This window comes from Lathyrus oleraceus, chromosome 2 (assembly GCF_024323335.1).
Source record: "Lathyrus oleraceus cultivar Zhongwan6 chromosome 2, CAAS_Psat_ZW6_1.0, whole genome shotgun sequence".
Classification (NCBI taxonomy): Eukaryota; Viridiplantae; Streptophyta; class Magnoliopsida; order Fabales; family Fabaceae; genus Lathyrus; species Lathyrus oleraceus.
The window spans coordinates 80381998-80392976 of NC_066580.1; the positions used below are offsets into that span (position 1 = coordinate 80381998).

General features: G+C 31.3%; 1 long non-coding RNA gene across 4 annotated transcripts; it reads right to left on the reverse strand.

The window, feature by feature from the left end:
* Positions 1–6510: 6510 nt before the first annotated feature.
* Positions 6511–9268, reverse strand: LOC127118225 (uncharacterized). 4 transcript variants are annotated; one of them, XR_007802129.1, is made up of 5 exons: positions 9061–9268; positions 8631–8757; positions 8138–8199; positions 7502–7717; positions 6511–7280 (listed from the first exon to the last, which is right to left on the reverse strand). It is a non-coding gene; the product is annotated as an uncharacterized LOC127118225 (long non-coding RNA). The 4 variants fall into 4 exon arrangements; XR_007802130.1 differs by having other exon boundaries at positions 6511–7619; positions 9061–9259; XR_007802128.1 differs by having other exon boundaries at positions 6511–7717; positions 9061–9259.
* Positions 9269–10979: the final 1711 nt, after the last annotated feature.

The window sequence follows — 10979 nt, forward strand, 5'->3', positions numbered from 1 at the left end:
TCTAAATCCAAATGACATGAAATTGGTGACCATTTTGAAGGTCTTTGAAATATCTACAACTTTAATGAAGACTCGTTTCTCATTTGAAGCTTACATAAAAAGTTATACAAGGTGGAATATTGAGATATATGGGTTGACACTTAGAAACTTTTTCAACATGTTTAAATTTCCAAACTTCTACCTCAAAATTCTCCATGTTCCAAGCTCCAAATGAAAAAATGTTGAACATCAAACTTGTTCCCCTTGATCTAAGCTTTCCAAATATCCCAAGTTCATGCATTTTGGACAAAGATTGTTAGGTCTACTCATGGCTTTAACAGGGTTGCATAATTGAAAAGAATCAAATGTACAAACTTTAGTTCACATTGCCTTGCCATTCAAGCTTCATTCAGACTTCAATTTGAATCATTTTTGGACCTTAATGCATTGCATCATGGGCCTGTACATGGCCATGCACTCGTGCCATCCACAATGCCAATTTTGGACAGATTTTGAAGGGTGCAAATATCATTTCCTTTTGGCTATAAATAGAAGGCTTATGAGCTCATTTGAATCACACTTTGTGCACCAGCTTTCCCCCCCACTGAAACCCTCTCATTCTAAAGTAAAACCTGAGAAATTTCAATTTGAAATTTGAGTTTGAATCTCAACTGTTGGAGATTCAAGAACTCCAGGATCCACAGCCTTGCAACCTCTCAAATCACTTCATATTAGCTTTTCAAGTGTGATCAGATCGTGTTTGAAGCAAGCAACATCAAGAACTGCATAACATTGAAGGTAATTTTCACAAAACTTCATCTCTTCGACTCTCACTCAATTCTACTCAATTCTCTTGGATCTTTGGTTGTCTGAAGTCCTACCAATATAGGCAAGAAGATTGAGTTGCTTAGAGGTAAAATCGAAGCAACTCAGTTGACACACCTCAAAATTCAACTCCTCATATCTTTCTATATATGTGGAGTTAGTTAAAATTGAGGTCAGACTCGTGCTCTACGCCATTTTTTCTTTCAGATCATGTCCTCCTTTTTTATTTTGGTGATGGTTGAGGATGGACCAGTCCGGTGAGGTCCACCGGAGAAGAAGACCGGAACTACAACTCCGGTCGTGTGTTGGCACGTCTCAAACCATAGGATCCTTGCAAAACATTTTAATCTCATGCGTTGGTTTTAAATACCACCCCTGCAGCGCATTGACTAGTGTCCATTATAGAATGCATGTTGAGGACCACTTGATCTGCCACCTCAATTAATGAGGGAGATCAAGTGGTCCACATTTTTTTGCTATTTTCTGATTTTTATTTTAATCCTTTTATTTTGAGATGCTTATATAAAGTAGGAAATGAGATGTTACACCAATGATCCATGTCTCAATTGGGTTTGATCCCCAACCATGGCGGACATGACGGAAGGGTGGACACTTAAGTGGGTTAGAGGCCCATACGGTGAAAGACCCTAAGTTGGTTAGAGGTCCATATGGGTGACGGTCACTTAGACGGAGGATTAAGCCTCGTAGAGGACCCAATATCCACAATGAAAGTCGAATCATACGAGCATGCGTGAACCGAGCTTGCCATATACGCAGGTCCGCTCGGGGAGTGATGTTTCGTGAATCTGACTAGTGATTTATTTGAGTTATAAGAACTCGGGTAACATGTTGTCATACATTGCGATATTTTTTCTCTATTACTTAAGTCTTCTTTCCCTTGTTGACTTAAGTTAGAAAATTTATTAGAAATCCTGTAAAGTCGAGTGGGCCCATAAGACAGGAAACTCACTAAGATTATTATCTCACCCCAATATTGTTTTTTTTTCCAGATATTGTTTGTAGGTTATAATATGCAAGAGGAGTTGTGCATTGATGTTTCAAGGGAAGCTTTTGTTGGAATCTTCCACTGTAGATTTTGTATAATTGTAGACATTGTACATAGTTCTTAGATTTTTTATTTTGGCATTACAATATGACATGTGCCATATATTGTATTTTAGTTTATGGACATGCATATAAGGATGCCATTAAGATCTTATATTGTGTCAGCACCAAATAATAAAACTTGTATGATATTATTCTAGATATATATTATATGGGTTGTAACAAATCCACTTCTCCAATGGCTCATGGCAACAATCAATAATGATTTTTTTTTAATTTTTGTTTTATGGTGTATGTAGATTTCAATTCGATTGTGTTATTGTCGTTGCATTTCTAGAATGTTATTGTTTGGATGTTGTAATATTCTTAAACGATGTAAATATTGTAAATATTGTCTGATATGATTATTCTGATGTTTATTATTTATCATTGCACCAAAGTCGGATCAGAGCATATTACGTGTTGTCGTTTATTGTTTATCAGCATTGCGTTAAGTGCATTATATTTCGTTTGTGATGAGCGGATTAGTGCGTTAGCAAGTTACTGGCTAGTTTACTTTCATTTATGTGCGACATTGCAACTTGGTTATCATCACGTTTAATCAAATTTGTACGTGCTTTTGCTAGTTTCAGCATAGCGTCGATTAGCATTTGCTTTTCGCTACTTTGCTTTTTGAATGTTGCTTTCATTATGATACAATTCATTGTGTTCGATGTGTTATTCATAATTGTTATATGCACATTGTTTCCCTATCATTTTTTTTGCGTATGCGGTATTTTATTTCGTACGATGTGTGATATAAAGTCATGCCTTGCGCTAGAACTCGCTACTTTGCGTTTGACCTCACATCTTTCATTTTTCAACCGTTTTCACCATCGATTGAAAGTTATTCCAAAACCATTTCACAATCAAAATTATTTTCACATCAAAACTTAAAATTATTTTTCGCAATAAACGACCGACTGAAAAAGGTTGGGTTGGACGTACTTATTCCTCATAACCTCGAATATTCGTGTGATGGCCGTAATTAGTTTGTCATTCAAATATTCGTCAATCGCCTCAAAATATATTAAATATCTGAATCAAGATTACTCTTTCATGGATGAAAAAGATTGGATTGAACGTACTTGTACCTCATAATCCCGAGTAATTGTATGATGGTCGTAATTAGCCTCCTGCGCGAGTACCCGCATTCGTTGAAGAAACATGACTTAATTCACAACACAAATTTCATAAATAGCTTGGTTGAAAAAGGTTGAGTTGGACAAACTTGACCCTTTTAACCTCGAATATTTGTGTGATGGCCGTAATAAGCTTATAGTTTGAGTATTCATCAATCACTCAAAAATAAACTTCCATACATCACACCTATTTTTTCCTCTCCCCCGCACGATCGAAAACATTTTCACAAACGAACATTGTTTAGTCTGTTCTACCACGATACAAACAAACGCTTAAGCCTATCCCACGAACATACAAGCCAACATTTAACTGCTAGAATGCAATCTAAATATCCGTTCACTAAAATCAATCAACCAACACTCATTTGCTATCAAGAGTAAACTTTGAGTTCCACATCACACTTGGGGATACATAGGAGCGAGATTCAACGTCTCGTCAAGTACTATAACAAAAAAACCCAAAAATATCTTTTGTCTTGCCCAAATCTACATTTCTCTGAATTCTTTGATAACATGAAATAATATCACATTTTTGGACTTGATTTAATTAAATTATATTGTTATTTGATTCGACTTATTTTATATTATTCGATATTACTTGATATTTTCCTTCCATTTATTTCAGGTGACATTATTTGAAGCATATGTGAAAAAGAAAGAAAAGGGGGTGCAAAAAGAGGATTCCCTAAGGAAAAGCATTCCACTAAAGCCCAGCCCACAAGTACAAGGAAAAACGCTGAGACGCTGTGACGACCGCCACACAAGGTGTGACGAGCGTCACGCTACCCTGCTTAGTGTTACGAGCGTAACACATGGTTTAACGAACGTCACACCCCCATTCCTATTTTTCTGGCTTTGACGCGTAACAGAAGCACGTTCGCCCTTTTTCTTCGCTTGACTCCATGACGCATTAGAAACCACACTGAAGGAAATTTTGGGAAACGGTTATTGTATGATGAATATAAATAGACCCAATTGTGGAACCCTGCAGTCGTCTCTTTTCCGCCGTGCAAACTTTTACAGCAATATATTTTCCAGCATTCAGCAGTGTATTTTGCCGCATTCTATTTTTTTTCCAGCAGTTTTATTTCTTTAGCATTTTATTTCTTTTCTTTGCTAGCTTAATTCTTAAGCATTCAATTAATTTTCTCACGACAATTTCTACACCGGAAACTATTGTGTACTTTTACTGGATCTAACCTTACGTTAGATCATAGTATTTTATTTCTTTGTTTTTATTTTACTGTCTGGTCGAAGATTGTGAAGAACAAATCCAACCGGTTTGTTGTGGAGTGTTCAAGCATCGAAGCTAGGGAATAACCAAGATTTCTATTAATTTTACAGGTTCATTAATTTATTGTTTTAATTTATATATGCTTTGTGCTGCTGTTTATCTACACTGTTTATCTGATATGGCTGTATTGAAGCATAATTATTATTTAGGCTTGTTTAGCATGTCCGACTAAATAAACTTAGATATCGGTATGTAAAGTAAGCGGAATAAAGGAATCAAAACTGAGTTGGTTTAAATTCATTTAAAAATATAGTCACTCTTTTTACGGTCTCAATTTACAGAGTTAATACCAAAGTTTTTGTACGAGAGTAAAAGACATAAAGAAGTTAAAATCGATAGAACGACAGTTTGAGCTTTTAACTGGACAGTGTAAATTGGACATTAACTTTAAATCAGGGCGAGAGAAATTTTTAAGGTTAATTAAATTCTAATCATTTTCAAAAAGTATTTTTAAAGGTTAAATGTGAGGACGAGAGTTAAGCATTTAAGTTTAATCATATAATCTAAGTCAACAGAGCGAGAGTTTGAGACGAGGGTGTTTAAACGGTTAGTATTTTCTTAAAAAGAGTTTCTAAAGATTCTATTGTTTTCAAAAAGTGATTTTAGATTTAACTAAATAGTGAGAGCGTACGTTAATATAAAGTCATAGTTTTATTCAACAGAGCGAGAGTTTGAGAAAAGACTTTTAATCAATAGTGTCTACTGAAAAGACTTATTTTAAAACTATGAAACCAACGAAGATTTGATTCCCTAATTACGACGAACTACATACCGATATCCGCGTTATTTGATATTTAATCTAGATCCAATTTTAGTTTTACTTTTCCCCCTAATCATCAAAGTATCATCCGCCTTAGCTTTACGAAGTAACCTTAGAAAAACGGTATATCGATTCATTAAGTCCCTGTGGGATCGATATCTTTTAAAACTACGCGATAGAACTGTGCACTTGCAGTTAATACCCCAATAGACTTACAAAGTCGCGATCATTCCTCATTGCACCTCAGCATACGTAGGAGCAAGACTCGCAATCTTGTCAAACACGCTAATAAAAATCTTTTTGCGACCCCTTTCTTTTTCCTTTTGAACTTTTAGTCCGACGAAAAAAAACAAATAACATACGCTAACATTCTATTCACAAATCTAACTAAATGTTTTTGGTCGAGTACAATGGATGTGACGGATGTTAATACCTCTCCCTTGCAAAATCGACTCCCGAACCCGAATTTGGTTATGACGACCATTTTCTTTTCTTCTTTTAAGAGTTTTATCGATATTTTCCGTTTCATTATGAAATAAATAAAGTTCGGTGGAGACTCTGTTTAATCATCCGTGGGTGTGTGAAGCGGTCATAAGTCGTATTTTTCGTGATACAACACCCCATCCATAAAAGAGCAAGTTGAATTTGGATGATTTCATTGATAATATCTCCATGTCTCTGTAAAAGGAGAAATAGAACAAAGGAATCAAATTCAAGATGGAATTTAAAAGAACCACACACGAATTTACCATGCCATAGATTTAGCCTGCTCCAAAGTTTTGATAGGATTGGTTCCCATGTTGCTCTCCTACGAGGACTTGCATCAATTGGGTTACCTAAAAAGGTGAAGGAAAGGTGAGTGATTGAGAAAGACAAGAAATGCTCTTAAAAAAACTGGATTCCAAGTTTAGACCAAAAATTTTGCTTTTGTGAAAATTAACACTTAACCATGAGGCCAACTCGAAGCCACGAAGGATTGTTTTAATGGCCCTGGTACTTTGAAAGGATGAAACTTGGCATGGAAATCTTTAAGAGCACAGCAAGACCTCTACTACTATGATGAACAGAAACTGGGATAACAAAAGTATGTAGGATTTTTTTTTTCTTTTTTGAAGAGTCAAGCTGTATTTATAAAATTTACATAGGTTATGTTCTTGTGATGATCATATTTTAATAAAAACGAAAATTGAATGTATGATTTTATTAAAGTGTCATGACAGAATTGATCAGTTGTATATAAAAATTAAAATTTAATTCTTAAATTATTGTGTATTCAATTTTTGAAGAAAAAAACCATTTTAAAAATAAATTTCTTAATATATGTTCAGAGAAACAAGTTATCAATACTCATTAATTAACTATATCAATATTTACGGTAATAAAAAATTGTATTTTGAAGATAAAAATGTTAAACAATGCAGTTTTTTTTTCTCGTTTTTTTAAAGCAACGATTGATTACAAATAATAACATCAAAACACAAATCTTCCATCCATGTTTACAAATAATCACAATCTATAAAAATTAACGAATTATAAACTAATACTAATTATCATCAAGACCGATCAAGAATTGAAAATCAAACTTTTCCTTGTTTTTTTTCCAATTGAGACCAATTTCATCTCCTTTTTTTAAGCTTCTTCTATCTATAAAATTTGTGATTCATGTATTGTTGAAGTTTTTAACTCCAACTCCATCTTTCTAGTGTCAACATCAAACACTTCAACCTTAACTCAATCTTTCTCAACTCTAACTTTATCTACCATAGGAACCACCCATTTCTAAGTCATGTCCTTATTTAACAAAAGTCTACAATTATCATCAAGATCACTCTTTGTCAGAACCTTCTTGATCATCCAGGGATCACCAACATTGGTTGAACAATCAGAGCTTGACCCAACACCAAATGTGTTGCATGTTGTTGAAACATTGGTTTCTTGTTGGATACATTTTTATTTCTTGACGATTTGTGTGTCATTGAGACAACTACAAACACTTAGAGATAGATGGAGAGAAACAATTGTTTTGGGATATGAAGAGATATCCAACCGGGATGAAGAAACATTGTTGATCTTGTTCTTTTTGATTTTTTGGTATCCATGATTTCCATTTATTACTAACTTGTGTGGAACAATTAATACTATTTATGATATCATCTCCGAGAACAATTAAGTCATGCTACAACATCAAACAAACATGAAAAAAGTTAGTTACAATATTAAAATGATATAGATGCATTTAATTTATTCATGCGACTTTAATACAGTTGTCATGGGAGTTCTACAAAATATTAATAGAAAGAAGTCAAGATTTTTTTAAATAATTATAAGTGTTTATAGAAATTGCAGTTCATATGCCTTTCAGAATTTATGTATTTGCTTATGCTAGAGGAGTCATACATTTCAGAATTTTTGTATTTGCTTATGCTAGAGGAGTCATTTGATTAAAGGTGACATCCAGCTAAAAAGAAAGAGCAGCAACATCTCTATAACCGATCAACATCCCTATAACTTCGATCTTGCATCAAGACACCAATAGCATCAACTCTCAATAGGCATAATACATACAATTTTGCTCTTTACCAATTTAGCATCAATGGAAGTGGTTGAACAAAACTTCATTTTCAATTACAATACTTTCATTAGAAAAAAATTGATAAATCTATCATAAACTAAATAACTTGTATAACATATGTAACTTTACTCTATTGGATTATAATTTTAAACCATTATTTTAACAGGAAAACGATATTATACCACTTTAAATTTTGAATGTGTTTAAAAATAATATATATGAGAACTCAAATGGTTAAAAGATATACCTTGAACAAATATCAAATTTAAATAATAAATAAAAACACATTAATTAAAATAAGAAAATATAGATTATAAGAAAAAGCTTAACTTCTTTATATATTTTATCCAATTGGATAGGTAAACGCTCAAACCTAAATAGGTTTAGATGAATTTGCATCATTTGGACAAATAATTTCTTGAATATCCTTAAAATTTAAAACATTAACTTAAATATGCAACCTGTCAGAAGCTTGTTGAAGCAGATTTTTGTACTGGACCAATGACGTATAGATAATGTAAGTCTGTAAATATAAAATAACATATATTTATTAAGAATATGAAAAATAATTTAGAAATTTATTTATAAACATTAAGAGGAGAGTGAGAGAATAATTCAGGGATGGTTGAGATATTTATAAACATTAAGCTTCTTGATGTGGTGTTGATGGTCAGAGGAATGAGCAAGTATATTATTGCTTAGATCTGTTTTCATTCAAAATTATGTTTCTTTTTAAAAATAAATTAGTTAATTTAATTCTATTTATAGATTCCTTTTACGAAGAGAATTGATAATAAATAGACTTGAAGAACAATACTTTTCAATTAAATTAAATTATAAAAATCCAGAGCTTAATACAATTATTAGCTTAAATTTCTTATCTAAAAAAATTTAGATCAACAAAAATTAAATAACAATACTAATACTATTTAGATATAGATTTTAAGATCTTACCAATTTAATCAAGAAAATCACAGTTGCTTTGTATGTCATTTATCATTAACATTGGTTAATGATAAATGATGTCTTGCTATGATATAATTCCCAAAAGTAATAATAATTGTCGGCCTATACAATGAACCTGCATGAAGAAAAAAAAAAAAAAAAGTAAACAAGATTAAACTTTTGATAATTTAATAAAAAGAAAATTAAAAAAATATATACATTTTCATTAGGATTACATGAAATCAACTAACTAAACTATCTAGAGTTTTCTAAAGTTCACAAAACTACAAATTTTCTTTGAAAAATATACTATCACATAAGTTAATAAATTTATAGTTAGAATTTAGAAGAACACTACCCTTTCTTTTATAGGTTAAAATTCAAAAGTAGATTTGAACTAATTCTTATGAATATTTTAGATTTAATATATACTACATACCATTTAAGGAGATATGGTGGACTGGTGGTTGTTGATGTGAGTGAGGGATAATGAAGTTTTGGTTGTGAGATATTGACCACTATTAACGTGCAATTCTTATAAGAAAAGAGTGAAAAATAGAGAGGAAAAAATGAAAGATTTATTGAAAAATGAGAGTGTTGAGACTTTGAAAAATGTAGCTGTATTTATAAACCTTACAAACTGTTGTTGTGTTATTTTCATGATCATGTGCATTTATTTACCCTCACCAAATTTATGAACCTATTTTGCTTTTCACTTTTTACATGTTTAGTGCATATTTCCATTTGCTGCTACTTGCCAAAGGTAAGATAAAGTGGGGATCCTAGCTTCATGTTGTTTTCATATTTCTGGTTTCTTTTGTGTGAACGATTCTCTTATGTTGTTTGTCCATATATATGTCAAACAAAAGTTGACATGTCTTTGTCATAGTCATAAAACCAAGGGATATATATATATATATATATATATATATATATATATATATATATATATATATATATATATATATATATATTTCCATTCACCACTATATAAAAATACATTAAAAATTTAATGTAGCATTGTCACATATGTACCGATGCATATATATATATATATATATATATATATATATATATATATATATATATATATATATATATATATATATATATATATATATATTTCCATTCACCACTATATAAAAATACATTAAAAATTTAATGTAGCATTGTCATATATGTACCGATGCAAAAGCATACTCGGGTAGTCTTTCAATTTATGTAAAACGTTATATTGAATGAACAAGAACTCGCTTACTCCTTTTATTAAAAGCTAAATACCGTCTTTAATATTATAAAAGTTACTTGCTCATATTTAAAACTTAAACAAGATTTTATTTTGAGGTTCGTTTAATAACTAATATATTCTTGATATATATTTAAAATTAAATACACAGTTTATATAATAATCTTTATAAAAAAGTTACATTTGTTTATATTTGAGAACAAGAAGAATATCTTTTCTAATATTAAAGAGAATGGTTTAATATAAATAGTTAACTAATTGTACATGTACAAGCTGGTACGCTAATTGATATTTATTTTGAGTCAATTAGAGTCGCAAATGTTTCTCCGAGTGTACATCGTATCAAAAGTGTTTGTCCTCATTTCTTCCGCGATGATATTCATATATATATATATATATATATATATATATATATATATATATATATATATATATATATATATATATATATATAATCGTTCTCTCAATTCAAGGCTGATAAAGACCACTTAATATTAATCAAGGCTACTTCTCTCGTGTTTGGTTCCGACCCATTATCATTAATTTGCATTGTATGCGTTGTCTAATACTTCTAATTCAAATATCTTTTTCGCGTTGGTTCTTGGATGGCTTGATCGATTTACCCGTTAATCATTATAGTTGGGTCTTGTGCTTATATACAAATTGAGAATTAGGGACGAATTATACCAACTCTTGTATGAAAGAGAGAGAAATAGACCAATGTATACTATCCCTCGAGCACAAGATCTATAAGAGAGAAATTCTTTAAGTGAAAGACCAAAATTTACGAACACTACTACAAAATATATATTTGGTAACACTATATTACTATGGCAGTTTAATCAACTGTAGTAATAACTAATTTTTATGCTCTTGCTTTTTTTTTTAATTTATTACAAGACTTTTCATCACAGTTAGTTATACCAACCATGGCTATAGATGTAATGTTACACACTTTGAATCTCAGCACCAACAATTTTCTCTTTTTTCGTTCGAAAAAAGGCTTGTCCAGAAACTGCTATGAAAAATACTTACATTTCATCATGATTTTTAGTATCAACCGTGGTGAAAGGCGTTACTTATATATAAATCTCACTTTGGAGAACAGTCTT